At 41.7% G+C, this 23,833-nt stretch overlaps 1 protein-coding gene across 5 annotated transcripts in view; it reads left to right on the top strand.

The window, feature by feature from the left end:
- Positions 1-23,833, top strand: part of Tex2 (testis expressed 2) — a 107,618-nt gene that overhangs the window by 6,106 nt on the left and 77,679 nt on the right. The window contains exon 2 of one of the 5 annotated variants that reach the window (XM_074045420.1): positions 15,544-15,680. The exons of the other annotated variants lie outside the window; for them this stretch is intronic. The gene's annotated coding sequence lies outside the window, so the exon portion shown is untranslated. The remainder of the gene's footprint in view (positions 1-15,543; positions 15,681-23,833) is intronic. 5 annotated transcript variants of the gene reach the window in all.

The raw sequence follows: 23,833 nt of genomic DNA, 5'->3' as shown, positions 1-23,833 counted from the left end.
GAAAGCATTCTGAAGCAGCTTGGTATAGGACTTTTAAAGTCTTTTATTCTAGAAATTTTCTAAGTATATGAAAGCAAAAGTAATATAATGTAATATAAAGTAATATAATGACCCCATTATCAACATTTTGCTAGTTTTGCTCCAAAATAGTTTCACACTGAAGCATTTTGGTAGATTTTCTGTCATAGTATGTAATGTGTCTTTGGACTGAAAGATCGTACAGTGGGTAGGATCATAAAAACCAAAGTCCTGTCATACTGTGTAATTAGAGGACTAATGTTAGGTAGTTGAAATTCAAAATCTGAAACAAGCATTTCTTGGAAGCCCTTATAGACTTGCCTGTGAAATCAGGCATAAAAAATTAGAGTACTTTCTGGGACTGAGGGAGTAGCTCAAGAGTAGAGTGCCTGCCTAGCAAGCCTGAGGCCCTGAGTTCCAACCCCAATACCACAAAACAACAATTCCCCCCCCCAAAAAAAATTATAGTACTTTCAAGTTTATCAGTTAATCTGTGTGTGTGCTTACTAAATATCAGCTGTACTAGACAGTATGTAAGGTGCATTTAAAAAATACACAGTCTATGTGTATAATGGCTGATAAAATTATAGTCCTTTTCTCAGAGATTATTTTCAAATGAACTTATGCAAAGCTGAACTAGGAAGCATTAAAAAGCAATATTTTAGTGGTACATTATTAAAATTCAATTTATAAACCAGAGGACATAAGTAAATATGTTGAAAGTCTCTGTACTCTAAACTTCTATTTTTTCCTTTATTTGTAGTACTGGAGTTTGAACTCAGGAACTTCACCTTGAGCAACTCCACCAGCCCTATATTTTTTTTTTCATTTTTCTTTTATTATTCATATGTGCATACAAGGCTTGGTTCATTTCTCCCCCCTGCCCCCACCCCCTCCCTTACCACCCACTCCGCCCCCTCCCGCTCCCCCCCCTCAATACCCAGCAGAAACTATTTTGCCCTTATTTCTAATTTTGTTGTAGAGAGAGTATAAGCAATAATAGGAAGGAACAAGGGTTTTTGCTGGTTGAGATAAGGATAGCTATACAGGGCATTGACTCACATTGATTTCCTGTGCGTGGGTGTTACCTTCTAGGTTAATTCTTTTTGATCTCACCTTTTCTCTAGTTCCTGTTCCCCTTTTCCTATTGGCCTCAGTTGCTTTTAAGGTATCTGCTTTAGTTTCTCTGCGTTAAGGCACCAGCCCTATTTTTGTGATTTTTTTTTTCTTTTTCAGATAAGGTCTCGCAGACTATTCGCCTGTGCTGGCTTTCAACCGCGATCCTCCTGATCTCTGCCTCCTGAATAGCTAGGATTACTAGTGTGAGCCACTGTGCCCGGCGTATTTTTGTTTTTTAAAGGGGCCATTGAAATCAAATGTGCAAAGAACCTGTGGCAATGCCCCTGTGGGCCATTGTCCAACAGACCTTTCTATAATGCAGGAAATATTCTGGATTTGTGATTTCCAATATGGTAGCCACTTGCCACATGTGACTGTTGAACATTTGAAAGGTGGTAACACCACTGAGAATGCGAAACTGAAGTTTTAATTTTATCTTATTTTAACTTAAATAGTGCCACATAGCTATATTAGACAGCGTGAGCTCCGGAACTTAAAACCACCAATTTCGCCAAGCGCTGGTGACTCATGCTTGGCAGCTGAGATTGGGAGGATCGCAGTTCAGGGCCAGCCCAGGGAAATGTTTGAGAGATCCCATGGACTGGAGGTATGGCTCAAGCAGTAGAGCACCTGCTTTGCAAGTGCCAAGCCCTGAGGTCAAATCCCAGATCCACCAAAAAAAAAAAAAAAAAGAAACCAAAAAACCCCCACCAGTTTTGATGACAGGATCGATCCCAGCACAAATTAATTTAGGCAATAAACAAAGCTCAAAGACCTGGAGAAGTTAGATTTGGTGCTGCGATGTCTCCCTGTTGGAGGATTTTTTGAAATTAAGAGTGAGCCTCTGAGCAGCTTGTTCATTGTGGAATGTCTCTGAAATTTAGAGAGGAGTCAGTGAAAAGGCTTGTCTGAAGGTTTCAGAAGGCAGGATGACTCTAGTCTTAGGAGTTATGTTTGCTGAAGGAGGATTTAGAGGCTACTCCAGGCATCCCCTGAGACTTTGGAGGTGACAGCTACAGAGGGTACTATCTGGGAAACTTAAGCTGTCTTGGTCATATTTTTTGTTTGTGGTACTGGGGTTTGAACTCAGGGCTTCATGCTTGATAAGCAGGCCCTTTCCTGCTGGCTATGTCTCCAGCCTTTGGTCAGTTTTGTTTGTTTGAGACAGGGTCTTGCTATGTATCCCAGGCTGGCCTTGAACTCACAGTCCTCCTGCTTCAGTCTCCCACGTACTAGGATTACAAGGTGTATCACTGACCTGCTTTTTGATTACTTTTTTATCTCCAGTGCATAGTAGATGATTGGTAAATATCCATTTAAAAATGGATGACAGTTTCAGTAACTAGAAGACGGGTGTTAATTTATCTAGAAATTCTGAAATACACATGCTGAGGGAAGTGTACCAGTGAGCTGTATTCTGCACAGCTGTGCTTTCTGCTGGAGGTCATTGATACTCCTCCTCACTGCAGAGGCACCCTGAACCTCCCTTTCCCTGGCCCTTTGCCACTCCTATACCAAGTGCTGTTGATCTTTGCCTTGTAAGCATCTCTTGAGTGCTTCTCTTCTCTCTGCCTCACTGCCCCCACTGTAGTTCAGATGATCATCTTTTTGCTTAGAGGACTGCAGCAGCCCCTCACTGACCTGCCACATCTCCTTTCTGATCTAGTCACCACATGCAGGCACAATGTCACATCTTTGTGCAAGCCCTGTGATTGTGAAAGCTTCTTTTTGTTCCTGGGCTAAGATCGCATTCCACACATGTTTCTGAACACGTGATCTATCCCTCCTGCCTTCTTCAGCCTGGACCTCTGTCTCTCTCTTCTTGGTTTAGTACATTCCAGGCACATGGGCTACCTTTCCATCCCCAGCTGGAAGGGAGCTAGACTTCTCAGGAACTGAGCGAATTATCTGCGGGAAATGGTTCCATTCCCCATACCACCTCTGCTTTCTGCTCCTTACCCTTTGTAACACTTATCACGGATTGTTACTCCAAATTCTTTAGTAGACATCAGTTTTCCCCCTTCCTCTAGGAAGACTGGGATTTTGCTCACCATTATATACCCAGGACCTAGCACGGTATCTGCCCATTGCCCATGCTTCTGAAATATTAGTTGAGTGAATGAATGAGTGAGTGCAAGTGCACTGGGAAGCAAGGAGAAACTTAATTTTAGGAATGCTTTTTAAAACTTGAGTTAATTAGAGAGGTTGAATGATTTTTATAGCAGAATACCTCAGCAGGGATAGGGGAGAGGCCTCAGCAGGGATAGGGGAGAGGCCTCAGTAGGTTTTAAGGAAGCACCTTATGAAAACAGCTTCTGAGGAAACATTTTCTTTATCCATATTCTAGACTTGAAAGATGCCTTGCCTGCCATGTTGCAAGGATGGAATTTGAGGGTGGCCTTCTTGTCTGAATGGCTTTTTGTGCCAAGCTTCAGATGGTATCTTTCTTGCTGTATGTCATCACAAGCATGGGCTCCTATTTGAGACCTCAAGGTTGGTTTCTTCTACGTGCAGCCCACAGTCAGGATATAGTAATCTTTTCTCATAGTAAGGATTCTGCACTGCTCATATTTGAACCTCTCTCCCATCAGCAAAACAGAATGCTTTGTCTGTGGGAATGTCCCACAAACATTTGTTTGTAGCCTTTGCTGCTACTAAAAAATTATACCGGAGGACACAAAGAAGGCTCCAGGCAGTAGTAGGAGGGAATTCTGGTGGTGCCTTGGGGGCAAGAGGCTTCCTGCTCTTGGGAGACTCCCTGTTGGAGAGAAGGGGCAGCTGTGTTTAGACCTGGCACTGCAGGTGTGGAGGCTGCTCTCTTCCTAGGCCTACTTCTAGGTGAGCTGGAGCCTGCCAGTGCCTATAGATCCAATGCCATGTGGTGGGGAAACAGGAAAAACATGGATTTCTTCAGAACTTGGAAGTTATGAATAGGAAATTGAAGGACTTGAAACCAAGATAGTGGATAATTTCTTCAACAACTTTTGTGATTGTGACTCTGAAAAAGGAAATTGGCATGAGATTTCACTAGTGGTTTCCTAGATAATGTTCTTTTAGAAGAAAGGGACTGGTTTCTCAGACAAGGGTCTCTGACAGCCACAAAGGAGGCCAGGCTGGTGTGTTTTCTGAGAAACTTAAGTCTGGTTAAGAACGCTTCAAGCTGCATATTAAGGGACAGAAGAGAAGAGAATACAGGAAAATTGCAGAGCCAGATAAGTTGGAGACCTGTGTGACTTAGCAGCTATTTTGGCACTGAAGTGGTGACCAGGAAAGAACTTTTGGCTGGAAACTGGCACTGAAGCTGGTTGAAAATGTCCCTGAGGGAGGGACTCGGGTATCTGCAAACTCACTCCTGAGGATGAACAGCTCAGGCATACTTGTGCTGGAAACCTTGCAGCCCAGCAAGGGACATATGATGGTGGGGGTGCAGGGTAGTTAGCACTGGAAGTAGAGCCAAGAAGTGTGTCCCCAAAAGAAACCTCTCTGAGGGAATGACTCTGTGGGCCCTGATGTGGAAACCGATGGAAAACATTTCTGTTATGATGAAAGCACTGCCTGCTTGCCAGATAGAAGGAACAGTGTTCTGTTCCATAGACAGATTTTTATCTATCTATCTATCTATCTATCTATCATTTATCTATCTGGTGGTACTGGGGTTTGAACTCAGGGCTTCGCACTCGCAAAACAGGTACTCTACTGCTTGAGCCACACCTCTAGTCCTCTGTAGACAGATTTTAAAACAGGCCCTCTGGCAGGTGTTGTTGACTATGCAGATGTTGATATAATGTGAATTCTATTATAAGTGAACCATTTGGTAACTTCTAGTCCTACCTTTGGGAGCAAATAGAGGGGAAAGGGTGTGTGTGTGTGTGTGTGTGTGTGTGTGTGTGTGTGTGTGTGTGTGTGTGTGTGTGTTTTGAACTTAATGACTGACACAAAATAGGAAAAGGCTGGTGGACAATGTGGATAAGGTAAGAACTATCCAGAGGGCCAGGAAGCATGTGGTTGTAGCTGAGAAGTGGCACAGTAAGCATTCATGCAGATCTGCTTCACCACTACAGTCACTGGGCTAAGCATTTCCTCCTATCCTATGTTACTGTTTCTTTTGATTAAAATGATGGAAATGCTCCTCACCTAAGTCGGAACAGGAGTCATCTTGGTGTCCTCAGTGCCCAGACATTTGTTAGAAATGATCACAACCATGACTAATTTTGAGGGAGCATGTGCTGGGGATAGAAGCTGGAGTCTTGCACATTAAACACACATTCTACCACTGACCTGTATGCTCTGTCTCCCCCATCAATGGCTAATTTGATTTGGCACCTCCTTGGCTTCCCATCACCTAATTGTCCTACAGAGTTCAAAGCAGCAACTCTAGTACCTGCTTTATGAAGTCTGGAAGACACCATCCTCAGGGAAGGTTGAGTGCTAACCAAGCTTAGTTCAGAGATGAGATTGAAGTGGAAAATAAGTCAAAATAGTAGAAAGTCCAGGGGAAAGGAGTTGCTTTTGTTTTAATTTCCCAGGGTAGGCCAAAGCCTGTAGGAATAGGTAGGTTAATAGTAAATCAGGAACATTAATTTTTTTTTTTAACGCTAAAATTCCCAACTGAAAATGTTGATCATGCGCTAAGCCAGAGACCAAACTCATTTGGTTGACTTAGCTTTTGTCTTAAGGCTTGACTATGATCAAGAGTGTGCTCATAGGAGGCTTAATAGCCTGAAATGAATCTTATTTTAGGAGATCTGACTTGTGGTCCCAGAATCTTAGGGAAGGAAAAAATACATCTTGAGCTTCTGAATTAGGTTATAGAGTTGTTTGGGCAGGAAGAGTAACAAGTCCAGGGCCCAGAATTTTCTGGGGTGGGTAGTCAAAAGACCTTCCTAAGGATCTTATGAATTATAATGGCAGAGTGTTAATCTTAAAACATAAGTTGAAAGCAGTGTGTATATATTTTGACCCACAGTTTTGAAGGAGCCTTTCAGATATCACAGCTTTAACTCTTTCTAAAACGTAGCTCTGCTGTGGCCTGATAAGTAGTTGAACTGTTCTGTGTATCTGCAGAGTTGACCTATTTGCTTCAGTTTTCCCTCCTGGGACTGCAGGCCCTTCATCCTGGGCTCCCTGCTGCGTGCTGTAGCCTGGTGCCCCAGTGTCTCAGCACCCTGTTGCTGAGTGAGCACACAGCAAGTGCCCTGTTGATTGGCTAATGTTGAGTGAGATGGGTGCTTCTAGCAAGCTAAGGGGAAAAAAACTGTTATTTTTTGGCCACATTTTTTTTCTATTTTAGGAGCTCATTTATGCATATGCTTAAATTGGTATTTAAAATGGGAATGAGAAGATTTCACTTCTTAGTCTTACAACAGAAAACACTGAGTCATGACAGGTACCTTGTTCAGCCCTTTAGTTCCTATTTCTGCGTGTTAGTGTAGGGTATATGACAACATCTTCCAAAGTGTCATGCTGTGCTGAGGGAGGGAAGCCCCTGCTGGACACCAGGAAGCCTAGAAACTGGCTTCGGAGCTGGCCATGATGGTTCATTTCTCTAATTCCAGCACTTAGGAAGCTAGGACAGGAGAATCACCAGCTCTAGGCCAATGGACTATACAATGAAACCCTATCTCAAAATAACAAACACAAAGAAAAAGAAATAGAGAAACTGCCTTCAGAAACCTCTTCTAACCAGTGGCATGATTTTAGGACGATTCTTTGAGGCTTGCTAAACGAATTATGAAGTAGATTATTCCTGCATTGAGTTGATATGGGCTGGTTACCCAGCATTCCCTTGAGAGTTCAGCACATGACACTGTTCAGAACATAGTGGCTGTGCCTGGGGACAGTCTGGGCAGGCCCAGACTCACAGTGGCAGTCAGCCTTCTGTGAATTCTACAATGAGATTCTTGCCCACGTTGCCATTACTTTTAGGAAAGGTCTTTGAAGAATCTTAAAGCAAACATTTCAGCCTCCTTGAATAGCATAAATGTGATAAATTCTTAGTTATAAAATGGTTAATTATAAGGTTTTTTTCTCCCAAATTAATAGTTTATAAATCAGTGTGCAATTTTCTCTCCCTTCCCCACTCTTTTTTAACTAAAGTGTGTTTTAGAATTTTGTTTTCCATAGTTTTGTTACTTCTTTAATGCCTACTAGATATCCAGCTGTTTTCCCATTATGGTGATGGTGTCAGGAATAAAAATACTGTCAAAGTTTTGGGAAGCCCTAGATGTCATCTTCCTAGAGCAGGACTTTGTCTCTCTTCTGTCTTGTCCAAACTCCCCAGAACAACACACTTATCATCCAAAGAGATCCAATCAAAACTCTGCCACTCTTGTTTTGAATAAAAGCATCTGGGGTTTTATCCTTGGGGACAGTGAAGGAAAGTATGCCTTTTCAAAAGTGGAATGACATGAATGTGTGTGTGTGTGTGTGTGTGTGTGTGTGTGTGTGTGTGTGTGTCTCTTTCAAATAGCCCTCAAGAGAGATAGGTTATGGAAGAGTTCCAGCTCTGGAATCTCTCATGCCTCTTGTGTATAAGCATCTCTGAAGTTAGCCTTTAAGAACGGAGGGACCAGTTCCCAGTAGGAGAGCACAGACAAGGCCAGTGGGCAAGCTGTAGGTTCCTCATTGCTTATACTAGGTTGTCTTTGCACCCCTAAGACCATTTTTCCTCACTATTAGACCTCTCTTTCTTCAGTCCGTAAAACCTTTGTAGAGAGAGCACTGGGTAAACTTTCCTCCAAGCCAGGTCTCCTGGGCCCCAGGATATTTTCTCCTTCCTGGTTTCCTTAGTTCTATTCATCAATGCTCTAAATGCACCTTTGACTTCTCACAGGACCTCTCCATTTTTCTTGGGTTTATGCCGTATTCCTCCTCATTCTTCTCCACCTTACCACTTTTCATTCTCCTTCTTCCTTTCTTCTTCATTCTAAATTAATCTGCTCTCTGCTCTTGGCTGTTAGGTCTGGTAATTCTTGTCTGCAGTTAGACTGCCTCTCTATCCCTCTTTCCCACAGGAGGCTGGCCCTTCTAGCTTTGTGGCTTTGGTACAGGGTGGATCCTGCCCCTCAATGGAATACCTTGGGGCTTCAGCTTACTCCTTCCTGCCCTAAAGTCTAGCCTGCCTACTGTGGCAGCCTCTGGCAAGTCTGGGACACACATCTGCCATTGCTGATCACTGACTCCTTCCTTTCCTCTGGAACTTCATGAGCGTCTTATAGTGGTGAACTGTGCTCATGATAGTGTGGTTCTGTTCTGTATTTCTTTTTCCAGAGACAGTAAAGATAGAAGTTGTTGCTTTCAAAAAGACCATTCTAACAGGGTAACCCGATATACAAGCTAAGAAGCTAAGACTGGGGCTGGCAGACTGGCTCAAGCTGGTAGAGTGCCTATCCAGCAAACAGGAGACCTGGAGTTCAAATCCAAAAAAGAAGCTAAGGCTGGTAACAGGCATTATTGCATCAAAACCCTGTTAGCAGAGATTTTTTTAAATTTATTTTTTGTGTGATGCTAGGGATTGAACCCAGGGCCTTGTGCATGCTGCATAAGTCCTTTACCACTGAGTTACAAACCCAGTCCCAGAAATTTAAATTATAGTCAAAGGTGGTCATTATCTGTCTTTGGCTTTTTAAGCTCTTCTTTCCCTCTTTGCTTTCTCCCCCAGTGCTCTGGGGAAGGGATCTTGCTCTCAAAGGGTTTGGAGGGAAAGCTTTTCCCCTTACTGCTTCTTGAGGACTTCTTAGCCCATTGGCAGCACACACCTGCATGTGAGGTGGGCATGTGATCTGTGAGGCTGAGCTTAAGAAACTGGATCTCTTCATTGATGGAGCTGTCTCATGAGCTGGTAATGCAAGCTGTTGGTAATTACAGAAGACCTACCGTGAAATTCATGTAAAATTAATGAAGATTCAGCACTGTGGATTTTAAATACAGAGGGACTCAGGACTTGGTCCTCAGTTGTCTGGGTGTAGATGACTGCTTGCTGCAGTCTTTAAGCTTTTAGCTGGCCTTGCTTGGTCTGAAGTGCTTGAGGGCTGCCTTTCCTCTGTTCTAGTCTAGTCTGTTTATATTCTTACTGCACGGACCCATTTTAATGAGAAGCTACCAAAATATGCAGCATATTTTAAAGTTAAATGTTTACATGTACTACATGAACACAGAATAGTGAAAGGAGGTCCAGTTTTTGTTTTGTTTTTTGTAAGAGGCATGGTCTTGCTAAGTTACCCAGGGTGGAACTCCTGGGCTCAAGGGATCTTCCTGCTTCAGCCTCCTGAGTAGCTGGAACTACAGGCACATACTGCTATACCCATGCTCACCCAGTGTATTTAAAGGAAAACAGTAAAACATGAAAAAGAAAAACTTGGTGAGGAAAATCATTTAGATGACTATAATGCATCTACTGTTCTTGGCTTTGGTTTTGTTTTTTTTTAAAGGGGCATTGTTCGATTGTACATATGTATGTATGTCAGTTTTTGAAGATCTCTAGATCAGCAGTCACATATACAATGATAAATGGTTAAGGTTTTTTTTGGGGGGGGCTGTCATACAGGGCCTTGCTATGTAGCCCAGGCTAGTCTTGAACTCATGATCCTCCTACCTCAGCCTCCCAGGTGCTGGTATTACAGACATGCCACCGTACCCAACTGGTTAAGGTACTTTGAGGCTAAAATCTTCACTGCTTTGGTGTCATGTACTTTATAGGCATACCATTCCTTGATTTAATAAGGAGGATCTCTGCTCTATATGTAGTTTTGTGTGACTTGAAAAGGAACTAACTATTCCACTTAAATAGATTTCAATTAGGATAATGGATTTGAAACAGCTTGCAATGGTACATTTTCTAGACTCTTAAGATAAAATTGTCAAATTACGGCAAATAGAGTTAGAAATTATTTTGCAATTTTCTCAGCAGATTGTAATTTCTCCTTTTGTACCTCTAGTCATCCTGGAAATAATAGTGTAACGGTTCCTTTTTCTAAGACTGACTATTTCCCAAATGGAATGGCACCTTTTGGTTTAGAAGAAGTGGTGAAGAAAGATTGTCATCCAGGAGAATAAGCAGAAAGCAGTCATTTTTTAGCCTCTCATTTATTGTACCTTTGGCCACATTTTTGAAGAAAGGCCTCAAATTGCCATATGTATGAAAAATAATATTGGTAACTGGGTGGGCTTGGAATGAAACTGAGATTTTCAGGGTAACCAAGTCACTTCTGTGGCATGTAGAATCAGGGCATGTGATTACAACAGGCCAGCAGCTATGGTTGGTACAAGTGGAGAGTTCATGTAATTTGTATGATATTTAAATTTTTATCTTTGAAAAAGCAGGAATTTGTCAAGACAAAAATAAAATAAAATTTGAAAAACAGGAGGGGAAATGTACACATATATACATATATTCTTACAGAATGCTTTTTAAAAATTTAAATATCTGGGACTGGAGGTGTGGCTCAAAGTTTAGGGTACCTGCTTTGCAATGTGAATTCCCAAGTTCAAACCCCAGTCTCACAAAAAAAAAAATAAATAAATAACTGGGACTTGATTTGTTGAAGAAGCCAGAGAATAGTGAGAAGAGTGACTAAAGGGTTACATTTTGATGTAGAAGCCTCAGTCTAAGGAAAAAAAAAAACCTTGCCTAAGAAGAAAGCTTCCGTGGAGATATGCTCTGCATTTTGAGTGATGTGCTGAAGCATTGATGACTCAAGATTAATTTTGATCTTTCTTGGGATGATGGGTACAATAATGTATCTCTGAGAAAAAAACTTACTATGAAATGTCAAAGTGTGCAGTGGAAAAGGTCACCATCCTTGAACACAAGGTAAATCCAAGAATCAAGATCCTAAGTGAAGAACTTACTGATTTGGTGGCTTGGTTTCTGGGGCCGAAGTCATGAGGTCCAGCAGGTTGGGTTGGGCACTCAGACATGTGAGAACTGCATCTGCAAAAAGATTATGTGAGTGAACATGCTGATTTTTTAGTGTTTTTCCTGGGAAAAAGTAACCCCAGACAAACTTGAGAGAAACCTTGCTTACAAGAGGTAGCTCTGAGAAACTTTGGTTTCTTGAGATAAACCAAAGATAAAGTTCCTGCCACTGTGTTAGGCAGTTTGTTGTTGTTTTTGCTGTGAGGAAATACCTCAGACTAACATCTAAAAGGATAGGTTTATTTTTGCTCATGGTTTCAGTTCATGGTTGGGTGGCTCCATTGCTTTGGGCCTGAGGTGAGACAGAATGTCAAGGTGGTAGGAGCAAGTGTTAAATAAAAGAGGCTCCATACCTCATGGCAGCTGGGGAAGCACAATAAGAAAGAGGAAGGAAGGGGCAGACAAAAAAAAGTATATCCTAAAAGGCATGCCTCCAGGGACCTACTTTCTTCCATTAGGCCTACCTCTGAATTATCAATTAAGCTATGAACTCATCAATGGATTAATCTGTTAATAAAGTCAAAGCCCTCATGATCCAGTCACCCCTTAAGGCTCCAACTCTGAACACTGTTGCATCTGGAACCAGGCCTTTCATATCCAAACCAAGGGCATGCAACAGCTACTCTTTAAGAGAATGTTAGCTTCTTTTGGGATGCTGACCCCATTCAACTGTAAACACTGTAAACTCTTTTCCTTAAAAACCATACTTATGCACAGACTTTTTTCTTTTTTTTTGGGCTGTACTGGGGTTTGAACTCAGGGCCTCGCAGGCACTCTGCCACTTCAGCCACTCCACCAGACCCCTTTTGTGTTGGATATTTTTGAGATAGGTTCTCACTTTTTACCCTGGCTGGCCTTAAACCTCAATCCTTCTGATCTCTCCCATGGTGGCATGAGCCACTAGTGCTTGGCTAGACTCCTGATTTGAAGTGATAAGATGCAGAGTTTGAAGAGAATATTAAAAAGACAGCTTGCTGCTAGGACAGACTCCAGTTTTCATTAGAGGGTCCAGGTGTTCATTTGGGAATGTACCTTGTGGGTTGTTGGACAGCAGGGTTGGAATCTGCCATCTAGTCCTCATTTTGAGAGAGCTGTACAGTCTCACAGAAGTGCTTCCATAAAGTGCAACTCTCCACCTAATATCTCCTGTAGAAAGGTCTCTTTGAAGAAGGTATTTTTGTCTAGGAGCAGCTTAATATGTATATTTGAACAAGCAATACCAACTCTGCATTTACTTCCTTGGTTCTTTATATGTTTTTTTTTCTCTTAGAGTAAAAACACCGATTATAGCCTTTGACCTTGTGGTTACAGCCTGAAACTATTCTGTTCGATAAATTGCTTTTTCTGTCAATTATAAAGGCATTACATGCTTATATTGTGCATAACACCACTTCAGAAGTCTCCTATTTGAGAATAAAATTACAGGTGTTTAAGAAAGTGTCTTGTGGGGCTGGGATGTAGCTCGGTGGTACAGCGCTTGCCTAGCATGCGTGAGGCCCTGGGTTCGATCCCAGCACCAAAAAAGAAAAGACAAAAAAAAAAAACCTCTCCCCAAAGAAAGTGTCTTGTGGAAAGTGTCATAGGTATTAGTTTTTCGTCCTGTTTCCTAGTTCTCTGCTGTACTTTGCCATGGTCTCCCCCTTGGGCTGGGGCAGGACAGGCCCTGGAGCCACAGGTCTAGGACCCAGAGACCTAAAGATCTAAGAAGTTACCACCACCTGAGTGTACACCTCCTTTTCCAGAAGAATCCTTTTCTTTGACGCAGCAGCTGTATTGGAATTTCAGTTTTCTAAAAGAATTCATTTTCCCAGAAGACTGCGCAGTGGTTCTGTGCAGTGTTTGCCGTCCTCAGCTAAGAAGGCTCATGTTCCTGGAAAGGAGGCTATTGAGTAGATCTGGGGTTTCTCAAAGCATCTGTGTCATAATATATCACCTTCTGGAACACATCATTCCTGATGCCTACTTTTTGAAATATCCTCAGCTGTATTTATCTTCTGAACTATTTGGAATTTTCTAAGAAGGACATAAACAGCTTACCTAAATTTTATGTGTAGTGTTCATTCACTTGTTCAACTGATAAATATTTAAGTACCTATCGTGTGCCAGCATTGGGATACAGCACTGAATAAACCTAAGCTTCTGCCACATACAGGATCTACTGTTGTGGGGCACCAGGTAACAAGTGCGTAGGCATCTGACATGTTGTAATGTCGGGTAGTACTATTATTCTGAAATGCAGAGTAGGGGTAAGAGGCTGCTCTTGGAGGCTAAGGCAGCCAGGAAGGTCTTTCTGGGAGGCAGGCACTTGGACGAGGTCTGCCATTTCTATCATCAGTGTTGGGAATAAGCATCTTTGGGGTCATGGAATTCTGTGCACTCCTTTGCAGAACTTGTGACAGATTTCTTTGAAGGACCTTTTTAGAAGTTAGGGCTTTGGTGTCAGTTTCCTTTTGAGAGGGGGGAATCCAGCCATATGTGACTTTTTTCTTATTGTCAGTTTTCTTGCAACAAGAATAGGAGGTTGCTAGGCACCTGGCCAAGATTCAGAGCAGAACCTAGCATCTTCCTGCTCTCTGGCTGGCTTCTGAGCTGGCTACAAAACCTTGCCGTTTGATATTCTGGGTGTCCAGCCATCTTTAGCACAAACTGAGCCTTCAGCAGTCACTCAGTGGGGTCTGACACCGCCCCCGCAATGCTTTCCCTGGAGTGATCACTGTATCCAGAGGCCAACTGACCCAAGCTTGACTCGGAACCCCAGACACAGGCTTGGGCACAGGGGGAAGGGTAGCAGCTGCTGGCCTGAGGCTACTTTTCTTCTGAATGTCATTTCTAATCTTCTGAATGTCACAAAATTCTAATCAGTCTTTTAGGAAGAAGTGGTACAGGGGCTGTTCAAATCATTTCCACACATGCCAGATGTTAATTACCTTCCCTCAGCTATTACCAGTGCCCCAGAGTCCCAGGGCACATTAATAACCAGTACTTGTATATGACTGGAATTGACACATCTTTGGCCATAAGTCTTCTTGTAATCCTCACAGCACCCTATTGTTACTGTCACCTTGCTTGACCTGCACACACACCTGTTCACCTTCACAGATTAGGAAACTGATGCCAAACCAAGAAAGAACGGGACTCATGTCTGTAATCCTAGCTATTCAGGATGATGCAGACTTCAGGAGGATAGTGGTTTGAAGCCAGCCGAGGCAAACGGTTCTTGATATCCTATCTCAAAAAAACCCAATACAAAACGGCTGGTGGAGTGGCTCAAGTGGTAAAGCACTTGCCAAGAAGTGTGAGGCCCTGAGTTCAGGCCCCAATACCAAAAAAAAAAAAAAAAAGGAAAGGGACTAGCCATCTGAGGAGAAGCCTGCACCAAGGGTTTTTGTAGTACCTCTTTCATGTGTACAAAGATGCTGTGAGGTGGCTTTCTTTTTCCTGCCTTGAAGATGAAGCTCAGAAAGGTTAAGTAGCTTATCTGAGGTTACACAGCTGATAATGGAAGAGCTGGGGTTTACAAGGGGTCTGATTTGGAAACACATTGCTCTTTCTACGTACCCATCTGACCTGAGTAAGTCCCCTTTATGACTCCCACCTCTACCCTCCTCTGCTTTCATTCCACCTCAGTCATCTTGCCCAGGATCTGAACTAGGGCATGGTTTGCGGAGCTGGATGTGGGTAGACAGTGCCAAGTTGAAAAGTACTGTTATGTCAGGTACCTGGAAGGTTAATAGCTTTGAAACGTTTATTGACAGAGAACTACACGTGTGCACACACATATGTTTGTCCACATAAAAGATCATGGAGGAAAGTATATCAGGCATTGAAAAGTTGTGTAATCTGTGTACCCACTAGTTGGTGTGTCCCTCTATCTCATTTGTCATGATTTCATTTATACATCCTACCATTTCCATGTAGTACACATTTGCCATCTATAAGGACTGTGTCATATTTCTGTTGGACACACAGAATCCTTGGTTGACAATTTGTGTGTTGTTAACTTTTTATGGCTTGGCAAGGAATTATAATAGAATTATTTCTTAGGAAAAATAAGTTATGAGTTTGGCCTAAAAATAAGTTGTTTTTGAAAAATTGTAAATTGGAGTAGCTTATTTATCGTTGTTTTGGTGGATTTGGGTTGGAAACATACAGTAGCATTTGATGAAAAACATTTGTTTTTTTTATTTGAGCTTCCATTTTGATCCAGATTCTATAAGCACCAAATTTTATAAGCAATTATAACTAAAACTTTTGAAGCTTTCTGAGGGATGATCATATGGCTAAGAATGTGGAACTCTTAAAGAGTTGGAAACTGGGGACTGAATTGACAAAAAACAGCTCTTTAAAAATTAAGGTTATCAGGCAGGAGGGTGACTCAAGTGGTAGAGCATATGCCTAGCAAGCAGAGGCCCTGAACTCAATCCCCAGTACCAGAAGATTACAAAATTAAGGTTATCTTGGGGCTAACATATATAACTGCTGAATTACAGGTGATGTCAAAATAAGCATGACACCCTTGGCCTCCAAGGCAGAGGATAGCCTCCAGGAAGTGGCAGCTGACATTGGTGAGAGAAGGACCCAGACATGTTTGAGTTCTGTGTCCACCTTACTGGTTATGAGGCTTTAGGTAAGTCATTCAACTTCATAACCTCAGTTTCCTTATTTGGAAAAAAGAAGCATAATTCCTGCCTCATAGGGTCACGGAGATGATATGACGGTGTCTTGAAAATTTTTGAATGAATTAGCATATACTAGAGAGGTATTTGGTCAATGCAGAGACCCACATTGCTCATTTTAGGGAAGTTATATTTCTTTTTCTCCTTCAAGGTTTCTTGTTTGCTGTGAGTTTAAATTAGGATGACAGAATTTAAAGAATTTTATGTTGAATAGTAGAAAGAATTAGATTTCTCTTGAAAGATATATTTCATAAAGTTTAATTTAGGCAGATATCTCTGAAATTGTTTTATTATATATATTGCTTGCACAGAGTTATTAGGAGTTCATGACTTCAAGAAAATATTTCATCACTCAATAAATTCTCTTTTTACCAGTTTTAAGTTGTTTGTTAGGAGTCATTAGTCTCCTGCCTAGGTAGTATTGATTACTGAGGCAAAGCTTTAAACACCTTTCTAACAAGCCCACTGGGAAGTCACCAAGTGTCTCAGACTCTAAGATGTCCCAAACTGAACCTACTGCATTCCCCTGCAATTCAGTCTTCATTTATAATCCCAATGCCTGACCCTGCCTTCAAGAACATTTACTTTTTTCTCTCATATCCACCTTACCATATTCCCCCTCATTTGTCTCCTGACTCTCTCTCAAATCCCTTCTTTTGTCCCCTGAGTTCAGGCTACCAAGGTCCCTCACTTCAAATGTTGCCTTTCTGAGCCCCTTCTTGCCTCTTTCTTGTGTTTCCCACCCCTCTGTCAGAGTGAGCTTTTCAAAGTATGCATCTGGTCGCCGCCATACCTGCCCCTAGATCATACACCATAATCCTCCTCTTTTGCCCTTGGGTCAAAGACCAGATCCTCATTGTGGCCTTCAGAGAGGCCCTGTGTGACCTGGCCTCTGCCTTCTCTCCAGGCTAGCGTTGTGTACACTATACTTGCTCCAGGGGCTTCTTTGGACTCCCATGTAGGCTGTGCTCCTGCATCAGGCTTGCTAATGCCATTCTTGTCCATGCCGCCATCAGTTAGCCAGTCCACTCATCCTAGAGATGGCAGTTCGGCTCCTGCTTGCTTGGAGGACCCTTCCATGACTAATACTCAAACTGATATGGCCTTCCTGCCATCTGTGCTCGTTCAAGCCCTTCATGTTCCTTCTTGGCTCTGGCATTAATTGGTCATCCTCCCCCACCCCCAAAGCTTGCAGAGGGCAGGTTGGGCACCATACTGCTTTATGAACTGTGAGGCAGGATATAAATGACAAGTACTGACTACTAAACCCTTGCCTCCACTCTCAGACCTTAAGTTCCATGTGTCTATCTAGAAACGTTTGGCTGACATTAAACTGCTAGTGCAAACAGACCTGTAACAGTGAATACATTGTGAAATTAAGAGAACCTCAGATTTATAGTCAACTCCAAATACTTGTTTTATACACATAGGGGAAAATAAGAGTTTGTTTTTAACTAGGTATTATTTTTGAAATTAATTCCTATATGATAGTGCCTTGAGCCATTTAGATTAACATTTCATGGAGTACTTTACATAAGCAAAAATCTGTGGAGGCAGCTTTCTTAGACAGCCAGTGTGAAAGAGAAAACTGAGCCATGAACAAAGTCACAGATAATGTGGATAAACATTTACTGTGGAGAGCACCTCATCTTGATGTAGCCTTTTGTAGTGTCCCAATACAGCACCAGGCTAATTGTTACCAACTCTTCCCGAGAACGAAAATGTGTTCCCATAGCACAAAAAAGATATGTAGTGTTGTGTGTGGGGGGGAGTTAATAACGTTAGAATGTTTACTTACATAGAGCAATGGGTTAGAGGGACAGCATGGGAACAGATAGATAGTACTGAAGAAATGCTGAATTTCTGTTTTGCTGTAAACTGCTGTTTACTATACTCTGAGAAAGTCTTTGTGATATGGCGAGGCTGCTGTTTAATCCAGATAGGTTTGAGGAACCTATGACAATAGAGACTATAGTGTTTTTATAGCCTGGTCTGTGCATCACTATACCTTTCAGTGTCTTCCTGTATTTTCTTTAGACTTTAGGTTCCTCAAAATTAATGCTTCTTTTGGGTGGATAGGGTGAAGTCTTTGTCTTTTCATTAATGCTCTTGATACCTGTTAAAGTGGATGAAATTCTTTTTTGAAGCACAGAGTACCTGTACAAACCTGTTGGCTCCAGATTGATTTGTCAATGGAAGTAGCTGAATAAGGTAGTGTAGCACAATGGTTAAGACCATCACCCTGGAGCCTGAGTCCTAGCTCTGCTAGTTGGTAGTTTTGTTCTCTTGGTAAGTACCTAAACCACTAAATCTTTTTCCTCATCTGAAAATTGTGGAAGTAATGGAAGTACCTACCTCACAGAGTTGTGGGGCTTAAGTGAGATAGTGAAGGTAAATCACTCAGGGGCTGGCCCTTGTAAGAATTTGTTGTTATGGTTCAGAGTCATTCTGATGCATCTTTACACGTCGAAACTGTGTCTAATTCGGACAAATCATGATAGCCTTGACCCTCCTTCCTTCTGTGCTTGACTTGACAGGGTCATGTGTTGCTCAGTACACAATGGTATTCTTTACCATGGAAATTAAAATGACAGCTGTAGCTTGTACTTTCTCAAGAAAAAAATAGCCATTCTACTTATTTCTTTAAATGAAATAACTGCTAAATTGATCAGATTTTTTGAGAACAAGTGATACTGTTTCTTGGTGGTATACGTTACTCGATCATAAAGATCCAAGGGGAGAAGGCAGCATGGTTAATTCCAGCATGCCCGTGCTTTCACTTGCCTCTACTTTTATCAAGTGCTGTCTGGAGGCTGGGGAGTCCAAGAGCATGGCACCAGTTTCTGCTCGGCACTGGTGAGGGCCTTTCCCCTGGGTCATCAGTGTCAGTTTTACTGACGTGGCCCTCATTTGACAGAGCAGGAAATTCAGACCCAGCGATGCAGCTCTTGAGCTGCTGTTCTTTTCCAGTTAACCTGGGTTGTACACTGTACTGTGGAGGATGATTTTGGGTGTTGAGTTATCTGAGTGGTATTTAATGAGCACCTAATTACACATGGATGGCCAGAAAGCTCTGTGCCTGTTTTGGCATTATGCTTTGGCAGACAGCACTCTCTGAGGACCTACATAAGCTGGAAGAAATAACCCAACAACAAGCTCAGCAAACTGGACAGGTTAGAACACTGCTGTTAGGTGGTTATCGGACCTGTGAACAGAAAAACATCAAGATCACAATTTTCTAGCATTCATTTCTTTGAAATGTCAGTAGAGCCCCAATACAGCCATCAGGTTTAAAGCACCTCCAGAATTAGATCAGACAGTCTGGTTCCATGCTGTGTACTCATATTTCTGGTTATGAAATGTTCCTTGTGCTTAATTTCCCCTGATCTGCCAAGAAGCAGCTTTTGTCTTGTTCCTTTATGTACCCAGGTTTCCTTTTTATTCCACCTGCCTTTCTTCCCTGTGCTTCATTTCTGCCTTCTGCTTTACGTTGGGCTTTTGAGACAGTATGAAGCAGAACTTCAGGAATGGGCATTGTGGATGTCCTGGCTGGGGTCAACCCTGTACCTGGGGTCCAGGATGGGAACTGGGAGCAGGTCACAACTCAAAGGGCCAACTATGCAGACAAATGTAGCAAAGATCAGAGGTAAATAAGGTCTGATGGTGCCCAGTGCCCATCATAAGCAGCTGCCTACTTCTGAGTCCTCATTTAAAATACCTGAAGTAGTTGACTGACTGACCTCAATGGAGTTATGTCTTTACAGAGCAATAGCCTGTTACAAACTAATTTCCTGTGAAGTGTAGACTGGATGAACCAGTTATTAGTGCCTAGGAATAGCTGATATTGTACCTCCTATTAGTTCCTAGATCCTACCACTTCTTCCTGTGTGTGCATATATGTGTTTTAAGAAAGTATAATGTGTTCCTGATACTCCATGTTATTTTAGATGAGTCTGAATTACAGGGTGACCATTGGCTTTTTATTTATTTATTTATTGGTGGTACTGGGGTTTGAACTCAGGGCCTCATGCTTGCTAGGCTTGCTAGGCAGGTACTCTACCACTTGAGCCACTCCGCCTACCCCAGGGTGGCCATTGGGGCAGTGTGTGTGTGTGTGTGTGTGTGTGTGTGTGTGTGTGTGTGTGTATTACTGGAAAACTGATCCCCTGGCCTCAATTCCAATTTACAACTTACAAATGAGAGAGCAGGGTTTTGAGGAAAGGAAAGTAAGATTTATTATTTGTCTGACAAAGAGAAGGATAGGGAGAGTTAATCTGTCAAAGCTCTGTCATCCCACTTCTGAGAGAAAATGTCTGCCTTTTTAAAGTGCAGTTCAGGGGCTCTACTTGACTGTGTGACAAGACGCATGTTCACAATGGCCTCTGGCCTTGGTTCTCCAGTTGTCCAGCATCACTTCATTGAAGCTGTATGTCTTGACTGACAGGTTTACTGGTCTGGTGGTCAGAGAGAGATAGGGGGTAGAAGATTGCTTGGTTTAATTGAAGAGCAAAGGTAGTTAATCTTGGATTCTCCAGCATGTAGACAAAGAGGGAAAAGATGTCAGTTAAATAAGAAGCAGAGTGAACTAGCCAGCATGCAAACTGTGTACACCAAATGTTTTTCCCTTTTGTGGTCCCGGTTACATTTTCCCCACTGCCCATTTATTCCTTCCATTTCTATAGAAAAAAGGTGTTGCAGTCATCTGTTTCCTGCCTTTAGTTAATTTCCTGGGTCCAAGTAAGGAGGCAGTGTTCCTCAAAAAAACTAGCTAGCATTTGTTGCCCTTAACGCAGAGAAACTAAAGCAGATACCTTAAAGCAACTGAGGCCAATAGGAAAAGGGGACCAGGAACTAGAGAAAAGGTTAGATCAAAAAGAATTAACCTAGAAGGTAACACCCACACACAGGAAATCAATGTGAGTCAATGCCCTGTATAGCTATCCTTATCTCAACCAGCAAAACCCCTTGTTCCTTCCTATTATTGCTTATACTCTCTCTACAACAAAATTAGAGATAAGGGCAAAATAGTTTCTGCTGGGTATTGAGGGGGGGAGCGGGAGGGGGCGGAGTGGGTGGTAAGGGAGGGGGTGGGGGCAGGGGGGAGAAATGAACCAAGCCTTGTATGCACACATGAATAATAAAAGAAAAATGAAAAAAAAAAAAAAATAAAGGTGTGGTATAAATCAGCAGTCAGTTCGTCCAGTGCTGCTGTTTTCTTTATTGAGAGATTATTACTTTCTTTGCTTGTAATAAATCTGTTTAGGTAGTTTATATTGTCTTGGCTAATTGAGGTAGGTCATATGAATCTAGAAATATATCCATTTCTTCTAGATTTAACATTTACTAGGATATAAGTTTTTGAAATATACCCTAATGATCTTCTGAATTTCGTTGGTATTTGTTATGATATCCCTTTCTCATCTCTAATTTTATCAAATTGGGTATTTTCTCTTTTTAAAAAAAAATTTTTATGTGTGTGTTTGGCTAAGGGCTTGCCAATTTTGCTTACTTTTTCAAAGAGCTAACTTTTTGTTTCAGATTCTTTGTATTGTTCTTTTAGTCTCTATTCCATTAATTCTGCCCTGATCTTTACTATTCCTTTCCATTTACTGATTTGGGTTTTGCTCGTTTTTGTTTTTCTCAGAGCCTAAGGTGCATTGCTAGGTCATTTATTTGGGGTTTCTCTGGGTTTTTTAATGTGGGTTTTCATAAACTTTCCTCTTAGCACTGCCTTTGCTATGTCCCAAAGATGCTGGTGCATTGTGTTTTCATTTTTGTTTGATTCTAGGAATTTTCTTATTCCTTCCTTATTTCTTCAATGATCATTAAACAGTGAGTTTTCAGCTTCCATGTGTTTATGGAAGGAGAAATAAAATCCTTTCATGATTAAAAAATTCCAACTATTTTCTGAAGTTTCTCTTGTCATTGATTTCTAGTTTTATTCCATTGTGGCCTGATAAAATACTGTGAATCATTTCAATTTTCTTGTATTTGTTAAGACTTTATTTCCTAAGATGTGTTTTGGAGAAATTTCTGTGGACTGCTATAAAAAATGTGTATTCTGAGACTGTTGGGTAGAATATTGTGTAGTATCTGTTAAGTTCATTTGATCTACAGGATCATTTAATTATGAAGTTTCCTTGTTGATATTTTGTCTGAATGACCTATCTATTGGTGAGAGTGGGGTATTAAAGTCATCTGATACTAAAAAAAAAAAAGCAGCTTTTAAGCCCTTGTTACATTTGTGCGTGTGTGCGTGTGTGTGTGTGTGTGTGTGTGTGTGTGTACACACATAAGTTTTTGGTTACAGGGAGTTGTTTTCAAATCATGTGTCTTCCAATGCTTATTCCTCAATCTTGATAAGCCCTGAGATAGATCACCCATGTGTTGAAAATGTTTCCTAGGAGTTCTGGTACACCTGTCCTTTGCCCTGTTCTCCTTTGAGAACTGCGACTAGTCTTGTAGTCTGCTAGGTAGAGCTGATCTAGGCTTGTGGTCCCACCTGGCATCTGCAAAGGACTCCATGGAAGCCATTCAAAGGCTTACTAGAATAGAAACTACTCAAGATAAGTACATAAAAGTAACTGGAGCCATCAAGTTTCCTTGCTTTTGTTTGGAAAGCCACTCCATATGGTTTCATCCTGATTCCAAGTTCTGATTGGCTATAGATGACATAATAGGAATTTCTGAGACAGGATTGGCCTAACTCTAGGCATTGTTACTAGAGCAGTGGCAGATCTCCCCCACTGAAAATGCTCACTACTTTTAGAATGAGGTTAACCTTGTAGATGAGTGCCCTTGGCTGTCAAAATCAAGTAGCTGATTGTTTCTTGCTTGGTTAGCTATGCTTATCATCACACCTGTGGCAGTGATTTGATTTCATCATATTGTGAACCCTTTTTAAATATAGATTGTTGATTAAAATTAAGATCAGTACTGAAGGGGAAAAATAATAAGCTGCATAGCCAATTACTGTTAAACATTGTTAGAACCTTGCAAAAATGTATGGCCAACATGTGGAGGGGACTGAATAGATCTCACCCAGTGCCCTCATTTTAAAAACAATCCTTTTAACCACCTTTGCACTAAAAGTAAACAAAGATAACTTCCATGTGAAACAGTGACTTACTGCTTAGTCTCTGAGACCTCCTGGGGTCCTGTGGATTGGTCCCTTTAAAAAAACAAAACAAAACAAAACTGCTTGTGTTCAATGTATGTGTGCACGTTATCCCAAGTTCTGCTTTTTCATTGTCTATTTCAACACGATAGGCCTTCCATAGTTCTACACTGTCCTTGTGTTTGTCATTTTTAATGGTAACAGCTGCCTGAAATAAACCTATAGTCAGCCAGTTGGGACAGTCCAGTGGTAATTGTGGATGGCTGGAGACAAGCTGTCTGTTTGATCCTTGATCCATGAGTCCACAGACTGAGCCTGCTCAGATAAAAAAGATGTGCTTAGGCCTGCTGTATGTGCCAATAATAATAATAACAGCCCACATCTGTTAGGTATTATTTTTTATCCCAGAAGTCCCTATGAGGCAGGCACTGTTATCTCCGTTTTGTGTAGGAGGAAAAAAGGCTTTTGGCAGGAACTTGTCCAGGATCACATGCTGATAAGCAGTGGAGCTGGGGTGCAGAGCTGGTCCTATTTAATTTCAGAGTTTGTGTTCTTAACTAGGTTTTCTGTGTAGCAGTTGCCCGTTCATTTCTCATCTCACTTCAGAAATCTATCTTTTACCTTAATCCTTACAACAAACATATCAGTTAATGTCACTGAAAGTTACAGAAGCTTAATATAAAGCAAGGTAAGAGTGCACATGGTAGGCCAGCAGAAACCCAGGGGAACACCCTTCTTAGGAAGGATTTGTTAGTCTTTCTGGGGCCAGCTGCATCTAGTTTTTCCTTTACTTCTATCCATAGTCGGCCTCCAAGTTTCTTCAACTTGAATGAGCACAATAGGACTCGATAGGGACTCCACAATAGGATTCCATAGTACTTTCTGGGAAACTCAGGAGATTCTCAGGGCTAATTTTGGCTATGGGTAACTTGATTTTTGCCCTGACCTTGCAACCTAACCCCCACCACGGAGTGACCACCAAGTTAA

Source organism: Castor canadensis, chromosome 11 (genome assembly GCF_047511655.1).
Source record: "Castor canadensis chromosome 11, mCasCan1.hap1v2, whole genome shotgun sequence".
Lineage (NCBI taxonomy): Eukaryota > Metazoa > Chordata > Mammalia > Rodentia > Castoridae > Castor > Castor canadensis.
Note: the sequence above shows the minus strand (reverse complement) of the source record. Positions and strands in the feature narration are given on the sequence as shown.